Here is a 13,757-nt window from a genome sequence, read left to right as displayed (position 1 = left end):
TAACTTAGTTCTCCCACTTTGCATGTGGTCCCAGTCATTATGTGCACATACAGTGCAGTTGACTTGTGTTTCTTCTTCATATGAGTAACTTGCAAGCTCCACCAATGACCCATAAAGCTTCCTGTACCCTTCATGTTACCTTTTGTGTTGCTGTCCCTGTTGCCCAAATCACCCTTTAGCCTCTTCCATTTGGTAAACCACTTTACACCACTATTAACTTGTCCACTTCTTCCTCCAGAGCCCTAGATTCTGAGCCCTTATGCATTAGCTGGTCCTGAATCCTCTGCATGAACAGGGCAGAATAATCATGACCTGCTCAAACTCCTATTTGGAAATACCCTATCCTCTCAGAATCATTATTGTATCCCACGTTAGTCTATTCATTTGTACCTATCACCTCTTCCTCAGCTATGCAGTACATCGCGACCCATATTCAGACTTAGTATGCTTGTTTTCCTAAGGATGCCATAAATGATCCTCTAATAAGCCTCCTGATTATCAGTGGCCCATGACTGACTACACCTACACTGACCTGTACAGGACAGTCCTGACTGACCATAGCCTGTCATTCAGACTGTTAACTCAATGCCACCCTGACAGACCTACATGTAATCCTGGGCTGGGTTGTTCTGCTGGACTGAACATGGCTAAGTCCCTGGACCAGAAGGACATGGATTCCTGGACATTCATTGTTCCAAGTAGCTGACTTGCAGTAGCCAATCTGCTGGACTGAAATCAGAAGATACACTTGACTGACTGTGGCTGCACCCTCTAAATGGTTGGAGTCCACTCTTACCCCATGAAATAGTCATCCCCATTGACTTTCTTGCATTATCATTTTCAACAACGGTGTGTTTGCTGTGTATGCTGCTGGCTTAAGCGGTAGCTCTGACATTGATGCAGCATAGTCCCATACAGTGATACACCCACCCTCTGACTCTTGATTCTTGAGTGCTCCCCACCCTCAAAGGTCATCTGCCTCTCCTGACTGTAAAAACACACTGAACAAGAATGTCCTCAACGCAGTGATAAAGACCTTATACATAAACACAGAAAATACTTGGCTCTGTGGCAGTGCTAAAGATCCTGCAGAGAAACAAAAGGTTCCTGGCTGTGTGCAAATCCTGTCCTTCACATCCAAAGTACACGCTGGATGCACTAAAGTTAAGGCTGAATTGAACCAAGACCAAGCATGATGGTGTGGTGAGGTGAGTGCTTTGCCATTACCTAACTGAGTGGCTGAAGGGTCCAGGAAGAGGTGATCAAGGAAACACCTTGTGCAGAAGAAGCAAATTCCATGAAAGGGGACTCTGGATGGTTGGCATAGCCATTCGGAGAACTGCAACACATGACGACATGTCAAGTTGTCAAGAACCTGTTCTGCTTTACCGTTTTAGCTCCATCAATTTGTTCAGTTGTGTGGAGGGTAAGACTGGGAGGATAATGTTAATTCAACACTTTGGACTATTAATAAGATGCAAATGCATTGCAATAAGCAATGGCATAATTCTAAACTCATCACCAGAGGCATGAGGCATTCATCACAAGAAACTTTCACGATGCAGAGAATCAGATTTTTGGACTCGCTCACAAATAAGTCATGTTACTGCCATTCTCGCTATTTTAGAGAGGACAAACCTTGAGAGTCTATGTCAGTACCACTGAGCAAGGAAACCTCACAGCCACAGGCAATGCCTAGCTATAAGAGAGAATGTTGTGAAAGAATCTTTGTAAAACTGTAGGTTACTTCTAGAAGATGTATAGAACCAGCTAAAGGTAGCAGGATGGTAAACGATTGCTCATACAAAGATGTTCCTGATGTCAAGGTGCTGAAATTAGAAAAGAAACCTAATGCATTCTGACCAAATTGCTGTTCCAACCAAGTTGAGTCTAACAGAAGATGTTTATGTCAATGGACATCTCATTAATTTTAAGCTTGATGCAGCGTTGTGTTGTGATTTTATTAGATTGTTTACTATGTGTGCAGAAATATGTTACAGTTTACTGACCTGACCCTACATAATCCAAATGAAATTGCACACAGGAAAAGGCCCATCGGTCCCAACATTTTGTTGAACAATGACGCCAAATGAAACTAATCCCTTCTGCCCGCCCTCCATTCCATGCATATTCATGCACTTATCTAAAAGTCCCTGAAGTGCCCTAATTGTATCGCACCAACACCTCTGGCACTGCATTCCAGACTCCTAGCACATTGTTTGTAAAAAAACCTGCTCCTCACATCTCCTTTGAACTTTATCCCTCTCACCTTAAATGCATGTCCCTTAGTATTCAACATTTTAACTTTGAGAAAAAGATTTAAGGAAAGGATGTTGCAGGTTCCAAGGTTTAGATCTTTCATTAAGAACAGGCAAGGTGGTAAAAGAGGGGGAAAGCATGGCCTTGTTAGTCAAGAATAGTATAACGGTGGCTGAGGAAACGTTTGACGAGGACTCGTCTACTGAGGTGGTGTGGGCTGAGGTTAGAAACAGGAGAGGAGAGGTCACTGTGCTTGGAGTTTTTTATAGGCCTCCGCAGAGTTCCAGGGATGTGGAAGAGAGGATTAGCAAAATTATTCTGGGTAAGAGTGAAAGGAACAGGGTGGTCATTATGGGGACTTTAACTTCCCCAACATTGACTGGAAATGCTATAACTCCAGTATGTCGGATGGATCAGTTTTTGTCCAATGTGTACAAGAAGGTTTCCTGACACAGTATGTCGAAGGGCCGACAAGAGGGGAGGCCACGCTGGATCTAGTGCTGAGGTAATGAACCAGGCCAGGTGTTTGATTTAGTTTTAGGTGAGCACTTTGGAGAGAGTGACCATAATTCAGTTACATTTAGTTTAGCCCTGGAAAGGGATAGGTACATGCCACAGGTCAAGAGTTATCGATGGGGTAAGGGCAATCATAATGTGATTAGGCAAGAATTAGGATGCATAGAATGGGGTAGCAAAATGCAGGGGGTGCAGACAATGGAAATGTGGAGCTGGTTTAAGGAACAAATATTGGGTATCCTTGATAGGAATTTCCCTGTCAGGCAGGGAGCAAGCGATAAGGTAAAGGAATCTTGGTTTACGAGAGAAATTGCATCTCTTGTTAAGCAGAAGAATGAGGCTTATGTGTTGATGAGGCAAGATGGTTCAGATGAGACGATGGAGAGTTGCAGATCAGCTAGGAAGGATTTAAAGAGAGAGTTAAGAAGTGCAAAGAGAGGACACAAGCAGTCTTTAGCAAATAGAATAAAAGAGAACCCTAAAGCTTTCTATAGGTAGGTGAGGAATAAAAGGAAAATTAGGGTAGGAATAGGGCCAGTCAAAGACAGAAGTTGAGTGTGGACTCTGTGGAGATCGGAGAGGTGCTAAGCGAGCATTTCTCATCAGTTTTCACTCAGGAAGAGGAGAGTATTGTAGAGGAGAAGAATGAGGTATAAGATATTAGATTAGAAAGGATCGAGGTTAGTTACGAACAGGTGTTATCAATTCTAGGAGGAGTGAAAGTAGACAAGTCCCCTAGGCTGGATGGGATTTATCCGAGGATTCTCTGGGAAGCTAGAGAGGAGATAGCAGAGCCTTTGGCTTTCATATTTGAGTCGTCATTGATACAGGTTTAGTACCAGAGGACTGGAGGATTGCAAACGTTGTGCCCTTGTTCAAGAAGGGCAGTAGAGATGACCCAGGTAATTATAGACCAGTGAGCCTTATTTCTGTTGTAGGAAAGGTTCTGGAAAGGATTATAAGAGATCAGATTTATAATCATCTAGCAAGCAACAATTTGATTTCAGATAGTCAACATGGTTTCGTCAAGGGCAGGTCGTATCTTACAAACCTCATTGAGTTTTTTCTGAGAAGGTGACTAAGCATGTAGGTGAGGGCAGGACAGTTGGTGTGATATACATGGACTTCAGTAAAGCCTTTGATAAAGTTCCACATGGTAGGCGGAGAAAATGCAGAGGCATGGAATTGAGGGTGATTTAGCAGTTTGCATGAGAAACTGGCTTTCTATAAGAAGGCAGCTAGTGGTGGTTGATGGAAAATATTCAGCCTGGAGTCCAGTTACTAGTGGTGTGCCACAACAATCTGTTTTGGAACCACTGCTGTTTGTCATTTTTATAAATGACTTAGACGCAGACATAGGTGGATGGATTAGTAAATTTGCGGATGGCACTAAAGTTGGTGGGGTAGTGAACAGTTTGGAAGAATGTTATAGGTTGCAGGGGGACTTGGATAAATTGCAGAATTGGCTGAGATGTGGCAAATGGAGTTCAATGCAGCGAAATGTGAGGTGATGCACTTTGGGAAGAATAACAGGAAGGCAGAGTAGTGGGTCAATGGAAAGACTCTTGGTAGTGTGGATGTGCAGAGGGATCTTGGAGTCCATATACATAGATCCCTGAAAGTTGCCACCCAGGTGGATAGTGCTGTTAAGAAGGCATACAGTGTGTTAGTCTCATTGGTAGAGGAATTGAGTTCCGTAGCCATAATATCATGCTGCAAATGTAGAAAATGCTAATGCGGCCATACTTGGAATATTGTGTACAGTTCTGGTCCCCACATTTCAGGAAGAATGTGGAAGCATCGGAAAAGGTACAGTGGAGATTTACCAGGATGTTGCCTGGTCTGGAGGGAAGGTCTTATGAGAAAAGGCTGAGAGACTGGGATCTGTTCTCATCGGAAAGAAGAAGGCTAAGAGGGGATTTGACAGAGACATACAAGATAATCAGAGGATTAGATAGGGTAGACAGTGATAGCCTTTATCCTAGGATGATGACATCAGCTTGTATGAGGGGGCATAACTACAAATTGAGGGATGATAGATTTAAGACAGATGTCAGAGGCAGGTTCTTTATGCAGAGAGTGGTAAGGGTGTGGAATGCCCTGCCTGCTAATGTAGTTATTAGGGAGAATTAAACAATCCTTGGATAAGCACATGGATGATGATGGGATAGTGTGGGGGTGGGGGGGGGGGGGGTGAGCTGAGAATAGTTCACAGGTCGGCACGACATCGAGGGCTGAAGGGCCTGTTCTGCACTGTATTGTTCCATGTTCTATGCTCTACTCATCTTTTACAGACTTATATCAAATCTCCTCTCAGGCTCTGCTGCTCAAGGGAAAGAAGCATGAGTTTTTCTAATCTCTCCTTATACCTCATGCCCTCTAATCCAAGCAGCATCCTGAGAAACCCCTTCTGTGTCCTCTTCAATGCCCCCACATCCTTCCTGTAATATGACAATCAGAATTAAATGCAATACTCTAAGTATGTCTTACCAAAGTCTTACAAAGCTGACTCCTGACTCCTGTACTCAATTCCCTGACCAACAGAGGCCTTCTTTACCATCCTATCTGCTTGCATGGCCTCTTTCAGGGAGCTGTGGAGTTGAATCCTAAGATCCCTCTGTACATCAATGCTGTTCAGGGTCCTGCCATTAACTATATACGTATCCTTAATATTTGATCTCCCAAAGTGTAGCATCTCAAACTCATCTGGATTAAACTCCATCAGCCATTTCTCCGCCCATATCTGCAACAGATCTATATCCTGCTGTATGCTTTGATAACATTCTATAATAACCACATATCTTTTTTGTCATCGGCAAACTTACAAACCCATCCATCTACATTTTCATCGAAGTCATTTCTATATATCACAAACAGCAGAGGTCCCAGTACGGATCCCTGCAGAATACCACTAGTCACGGAACTCCCGCCTGAGAATCCCCCTTCCACCAATACCCTCTGTCTTCTACAGACAAGCCAATTCTGAATACACTTGGCCAAGTTACCATGAATCCTATGCATCTTAATCTTCTGGATGACTCTACCATGAGCAATCTTGTCAAAAGCCTTCCTAAAGTTCATGTAAACAACATCCACTGCTCTACCCTCATCAATTACCTTCAACAACTCCTCAAAAACTTCAATTAAGTTACAAAGACATGACCTGCCTTACACAAATCCATGCTGATTGCCTCTAATTTGACCATGTTTTTCCAAATGTATGGAATTCCTATCCCAAAGAATTCTCTGGAAAACCTTCCAACCACTGATGTGAGACTCACCGGTGTAGTTTCCTGGATTATTCCTATTTCCCTTCTTGAATAGCAGAACAATATTAGCTATTTGCCAGTCCTCCTGGACATCTTCAGTGGCTAATGAGGATTACAAAGATCCACAAAGATTCATCAAAGATCCTTAAGGCCTTTATCAAGGCCCCAGCAATCTCCTTTCTTGCCTCTCTCAATAATCGAGCCTGAGCATCTTAGCAACCTTAATGCTCTTCAAAAGACCCAATACTACTTCTTTCTTGATCTCAAAATGCCCTAGCATACTACCATGCTTCACACAAATCTCACTACCCTCCATGTTCTTCTCCTGGGTGAATACCAATGCAAAGTACTCATTTAAGATCTCGCCCAAATCCTTTGCCTCCAAGCACAAGTTCCCTCCTTTATTCTGGAATGGTTCTATCTGTCAGTGGAGAATAATTGATTCTGGGACAGATAGTTGAACAACCAATCAAGGAGCAATTTAGAGAACATTCCTTTGAGTTTACTAGGCTTTCGGTAGAAGTAAAAAAAAAATCCTTGAGCTTAGATTCAATGATATTAGAAATATGATATTAGATACAATGATATTAAGAATATGAGATTAGATACAATAATATGAGATTAGATACAATAATATTAGGAATATGAGGTTATATAAAATGATGTGAGATTGGATACAATGATATTAGGAATAGGAAAGAGAGTTTGTATGAACCAATGGCCAACAAGACAAAATAGGCCAAAGAAAAATAAATAAAAACAAATGATTGATTGAGAAAAGGCTACCATTTGGTGAATTTGCTGAAATTTTGTTGAAGGATGAAAAAAGTCCAGCAAGTTGGCCAAAGCCACATACTTTGAACACCGACATCATTTCACTATCAAAATTATTTACTAGTGCATTACAGAAGACTAACTATTTCAGCTTCCTCTCAAGAATATGGCTTTGAAAGCATATAGTGGAAAGATCTAGTGTATAGCAGGGCTCAGTCAGTAGTGTAGATGCCAGAGGTCTCAAGAGAGACTGGTGATCTTGTAACTCATTGTGGAATCTACAATTACACAAGCTTTTCAGGATTGAAAAATTGTCCTGTCATCACTGAAGAAAAATTTAGGTGACAGAAACCAACAAATTTTGTGAGAAGACACAAACATGGAGAAAATGAGTGAGAATCACAACGCATTTGAGCTCACTGATCAATTTTTCACTGAAATTGTTCAGGCACCAGCACAGCCTAGTGAACAAAATGTAATGGCAGGTAGATTTGATCTCAGGTGATGAAACAATACATGTTCAAGAGGAAATGTTCAATCCTTCTTCATCTAAGGAAAAACTAGCAATACTGAAGGTAAAGCATTGATCAAGGAAGGTTTAAAAGTTTATACATGAAGTTTGCATACTTCAATACAGATGTATTAGCAGATTAACAAATAAGCTTGCCTTACAAGGTTTGAAGATTATCTGTATGACTCCATGGGAGCCGACACTGAGGTGGGATGATCAACATTCATAGATTTGGGATATGTTCAAGGAGAAATTGGCAGCCCCAAAATCTAGAATTCTGCAAAAAAAAAAAGATCTCTGTTTCAATCAAAGAGCCATCTTCCAAGGGATTATGGAAGTTTTAAGCCCCCTGGTGGGTGAGCTGCTTTACTGGTGTGGGACAATATATCAGCTGTGGATGTAGGTTTGCTCGCTGAGCTGAAAGGTTCATTTTCAGAAGTTTCTTTAACATACTAAGTAACATCATCAGTGAGGTGAAAGTGGGTACTGCAGATGCTGAAGATTAGAGTCAAGATTAGAGTGGTGCTGGAAAAGCACAGCAGGTCAGGCAGCATCCGAGGAGCAGAAAAATCAATGTTTCAACCTTTCAAAAAGTCAATTTCCCTGCTCCTCTGATGCTGCCTGACTTGCTGTGCTTTTCCAGCACCACTCTAATCTCAACATCATCAGTGAACCTCTGGATGTAGCATTGGTTGCATGACCCACTTCCTATTTGTGTGTTTAGATTTCCTTGGGTTAGGGTGATGTCATTTCCAGTGGTGAGGCCATCTCCTGTTCTTTTTCTCAGACGGTGGTAAATGGGATCCAAGTCAATATATTTGGTGATAGAGTTCTAGTTGGAATGCCATGCTTCAAGAAATCTCATGCATGTCTCTGTTTGGCTTGTCCTAGGATGATGTGTTGTCTCAGTCGAAGTGGTGTCCTTCCTCATCTATATGTAAGGATACTAGTGAGAGTGAGTCATGTCTTTTTGTGGCTAGTTGATATTCATGTATCCTGGTGGCTAGTTTTCTGCCTGTTTGTCCAATGTAATGTTTGTTGTAGTTCTTGCAAAGTATTTTGTAAATGACATTATTTTTATGACACTCTTCCCCACATCAAGGACATCTCAGAAATGACTGCCAGACTACTCAGACCCCTTGGCATTATTTCACCCATAAACCCACCAACACACTAAAGCAGCAGCTAATGGACTTGAAAGACCCTATACAGACAACGAGCAAAAGCAATGTCATTGAACTACATGCCTCCCAATAGCCAGCAGGAGGTATAGGAACAGGTATGTGGACAGATTATGGAAAAATGTAAAAACAATAGTGATGGGTGTTTCTAACTCTTACGCTGATTGGGACTTACGTCGTATCAGGGACTTGAATGGGAGGAATTTGTGACCAAGGTGGGTTTTTAAGACAATATGTAAATAATCCAACTAGGGAAGGGTCTATACTATATTGGACCCATCGAGGTGATTGAATTTTCAGTGGGATAGCGCTTCAGGAACAGTCACTAGAATTCTATAAATGTAAAGTTACTTAAGGATAAGGATGAGAAGTCTTTGGGTGAAAGTAAAACAATGGGAGAAGGCTGGCTACTGCAATGTTCAGCAGGAACTGGGGAATGTAGATTGAGGGTGCTGTTTGAGGGTAAATCCGTATTTGGCATGTGGAAATCTTTTAAAGGCCTGTTCATTAGAGTTCAGGATGAGCATGTTCCTGTGAAACTGAAGGATAAGGATTCCAAAATTTGGGAGCCTCGGAATGACAAGGGAAATTGAGAGTTTAGTCAAAAAGAAAATGGAGGCATGTGTGAGGTTTAGAAACTGTACTCAAGCAGAGCCTATGAGAAGTCTAAAGATAGTAGGAAAGAACTCACACAAGAAATTAGGAGATCTAAAAGGAGCCATTAAAACTCTTTTGCAAACAGGATTAAGGAAAATTCCAAGGTTTTTTATAAATACCTCAGGAGCAAGAGAGCATCTTGGGAAAAGGTTTGTACATTCAAAGACAAAAGAGGGAATTTCTGCATGGAGCCAGAAGAAGTGGGTGAGGTTCTTAATGAATATTTTGCATCAGTATTTACAAAGGAGAAGGACATGGTGGATGGAAAGTCTTCAGAGAGGTATGTTGATATTCTGGGAGATGTCAAGACAAGAAAGTAGGAGGAGGTGTTCGGTGTTTTAAAAAAACAATAAGGTCGACAAGTCCCCAGGACCTGACGGGATCTTTACAGAATACTGAGGGAGGCAGGTGAGGAAGTCGCTAGGATCTTGTACAAAATCTTTGCATCCACTTTAGTCACAGGCGAGGTCCCAGAGGACTGGGGAACAGCCAACATTGTTCCTTTATTTAAGTGAGGCAACTGGGATAATCCAGGAAATTATAAGCAGGTGAGCCTTACATCAGTGATTGAAGAAGATGCTTAGGCATAGGATTTCCTCACCTTTGAAGAAACATGAACTTGGTGGCTTTGTGCAGGGAAGGTTGTATCACATAAACCTAATGGAGTTTTTTGAGAAAGTAGCAAAGATGATTGATGAGGACAGGGCAGTATCTACGTGATTTTTATGGACTTTAGCAAGGCCTTTGACAAGGTCTCTTTTGGCAGGCTGATGCAGAAGGTGAAATGACATGGGATGCTTGGTGAGCTGGTAAGATGGATAAAGCTGGCACCCCTATTGTTTGTAATATATACATGATTCAGAGGAAAATGTAAGCAGTGTGATTAATAAGTTTGCAAATGACACAAAAGTTGGGGGGAGCTGTAGATAGTGAGCAGGATTTCCAGAAGTTACAGCAGGATATAGATAGGCTGGAGACTTGAACAGAGAATAGCAGATGGAGTTCAATTTGGACAAGTGCGAGGTGAAGCATTTTGACAGATTTATCGCAAGAGGGAAGTATATTATAAATGGCAGAACTCTTAATAGCATCAACATACAGAGGGATCTAGACATACAGGTCCATAGTTTCCTAAATGTAGCAATACAAGTAGATAAGGTGGTCAAGAAAGCATATGGCATGCTTGTCTTCATTGGATGGGGCATAGAACATAAAAATTGGCAGAACATGTTACAGTTGTATAGACCTTTAGTTCGGCCACATTTGGAATATTGCGTACTTTTTTGGTCATCAGATGACCAGAGGATGTGGAGAAATGCTTTACCAGGATGTTGCCTGGATGTTGGAGGGTATTATCTATGAGGAGAGACTGAACAGACTTATTTTGTTCTCACCTGAGTATTGAAGGATGAGGAGTGACCTGATGGAAGTTTACAAAATTATGACAGGCATGGATAGAATGGATAGTCAGAGTCTTTTTCCCAAGATAGAAAATATCAAACATAGGTTCGAGGTAAAAAGGTGTGTATTTAAAGGAGATGTGAGAGGCAAGTCTTTTATATAGAGGATGGCAAGTGCCTGGAATACACTGCCAGAGGAAATGGTGGAGGCAACATTTAGGGGGGAACTTGACAGATGTATGGATAGGCGAGGAATAAAAGGACATGGACCGTGTAGAGGCAAAAGGCTTAGAAAGGCATCATGTGTTGGCACAGTCTTGGCAGACTGAAGGGTCTGTTCCACTGCTATTTTGTTTTTTGTTCTATGTCCTTTGATATGTAGAGCAATATCCAATTCAGCAGTGAAGAGTTCCTCAGTGGAAGAGCTTCAGGAGATTAAGGGTCTTTCAGATAAAGTAATGGCCTAACCACCTAGTTAACAATGTCTTCAGCAAAGAATATTTAATAGTTGAAAGGGACTGTAACATAGAAATAATTTACAGACTACATAGGGTCATAAACAAAATCAAGGTCTACAGTTCTCAAGCCAAGGACCTATTAATCATTCAAGTTCAAGGAGAACATATTCTGGAAGAATTGCAAAGCATCCACATCACCTGCATTTGTGAAGTCAGAGACATAGAGGTGGGGAGATTGGTTAGTGGTCAATGTAACTATATACATGAATGTATAAATTAACTATGAGAGAAGGAACCTTGGGAGAGATGTTGTATAAAGTGATGGTTCTGAATGGTTAGTGTTGGAGATTGCATTTATCTCCACCCAATTTGATCAGGTCATAAGGACTGGGTAGCGGATAGCCAGAATATTTCAGAACTTGAAGAGGATAGACTTGTTATCACAGGCCTCCTATTGTCTCAGTAGCTATAGCTGATTTCCTAATGCAATTTGTCCCTGATTGTAACAAATTACATGTAGATCAAGACCATATCTCTTTAAGACTTATTACTGGTTTTCCAGTAGACCAAGTAGGCCCAAGAACACAGTCAAGATGAAGCAATGTTGGCAGCGAACCACTATCACAATTCGGTTACCATCACTACACGTAGAATATATGCAGAGTCACAAACACTGGGCAAAATACATTTACATAATTGTAAATGTCTGTGTAGATGTCAGTATAGCCAATAGCAGCTCCACAACCTCTCCTGAAAATAACAAATGCTGGAGATCACAGCAGGTCAGGCAGCATCCATGGAGAGAGAGCAACCTAATGTTTCGAGTCTAGATGACTCGAAACATTAGCTTGCTCTTTCTCCATGAATGCTGCCTGACCCGCTGTGATCTCCAGCATTTGCTGTTTGCAGTGCAGATTCCAGCATCTACAGTAATTTGCTCCTGCTGGTTTTAATTTTAAAGCAGGGATAGCTGGAAATGGGAAGGCAGCGAGCATGTTGGAAAAAAGACAAGGCAGCTGCTTTAGGGACAGAACTGATTGCATGAGATTTTGATACGAAAGACAGTTCTGCTCCAATTAGAATCAACAGTGACACCAGCAAACAGACACGCAAACCACACCCGACTGAAAATCATTGAGATTTGAGCATCTTTGAAGTTTGCTTTCTTTTTCACGTTTTACTAAAAACGAAAGCTCCACGCTTCATTCAAATGTCATATTTTAGTAAAAAAGTTCTTGTTTTACAGTTTCGCTCACTGCATGTTAATTTAACAAGTATTTGTGACTGATTTTGTTTTACATTTAATGGACAGCAAGTACAAAATAAAAAGAATCCAATAACTTACTCCATATGCACAAATGAGCACTGATATATACTAATGTAATCATACATACTTCTACACATGTGCACACAAATTCATACATACTCACATGAACATGGGTATTCAAAAACATACATGTAATCATGCACAAAAAATGTTTTAGTAAATGAGTGTATGATGGACAGAATGTAGGTACATGCATTGATATACAGTACTATCATGTTTCTATTTACATCTTGGAAATGAACATGAACAGGTTTTATTATAACTTTGTTGGGTGGCACGGTGGCACAGCAGTTAGCACTGCTGCCTCACAGCGCCTGAGACCCGGGTTCAATTCCCGACTCAGGCGACTGACTGTGTGGAGTTTGCACGTTCTCCCCGTGTCTGCGTGGGTTTCCTCCGGGTGCTCCGGTTTCCTCCCACAGTCCAAAGATGTGTGGGTCAGGTGAATTGGCCATGCTAAATTGCCCGTAGTGTTAGGTAAGGGGTAAATGTAAGGTTAGGGGTATGGGTGGGTTGCGCTTCGGCGGGTCGGTGTGGACTTGTTGGGCTGAAGGGCCTGTTTCCACACTGTAAATAATCTAATCTAATCTTTATCAGATTGCAAGAGAAGATGCAAGAGGAGTATTCTGGTTAACCCAGAAGTCCGCATAATCAATGTAAAAACACACATATTGGTTTCTGTTCTATGAAATCTAATGTCACTATTGGTTCCTTGTGTATATGATCAGTAGCTATTCTGAGGTCAAAGATACAGTTAGCCCTTTACTCCACATCTCCCCCAAAGCTTGCTGACGCAATTTTATTGTAGCTTCAGCTACCTCGCCATTTATGCAGATCATCAATTTCTGTATGCTAATTTAGTCATAATCAATTGCTCCGAAACAGATTCCCCTCCCAACTCCAGAAGCTACAGTGGTTATCCGACCACAAGATGGGATTTTTCCAAGGATTACTGTTTTTTTTTCTCTGTGTGTGTCAAATTCATGTTGATAGTCCCTAGACAGCAAATCTTTTATGAACATGGTGGCTCAGTGGTTAGCACTGCAGCCTCACAGTGCCAGGGACCCGGGTTCAATTCCAGCCTCGGACGACTATCTGTGTAGAGTTTGCACATTCTCCCTGTGTCTGCGTGGGTTTCCTCCAGGTGCTCCGGTTTCTTCCCACAATCCAAAGATGTGCAGGTTAGGTGAATTGGCCATGCTAAAATGTCCACAGTGTTAGGCGCATTAGTCAGAGGGAAATGGCTCTGGGTAGGTTACTCTTCGGAGGGTCGGTGTGGACTTGTTGGGCCGAAGGACCTGTTTCCACACTGTAGGGAATCTAATCCAATCTAAAAACTGGTACCTATGGAACCAGGAGTATGCCGGGTGATCAAGTATTCTGGTTAACCCAGAAGTCCGCATAA

The sequence above is a fragment of the Hemiscyllium ocellatum genome, chromosome 31, assembly GCF_020745735.1.
Source record: "Hemiscyllium ocellatum isolate sHemOce1 chromosome 31, sHemOce1.pat.X.cur, whole genome shotgun sequence".
NCBI classification, from domain to species: Eukaryota; Metazoa; Chordata; class Chondrichthyes; order Orectolobiformes; family Hemiscylliidae; genus Hemiscyllium; species Hemiscyllium ocellatum.
Note: the sequence above shows the minus strand (reverse complement) of the source record.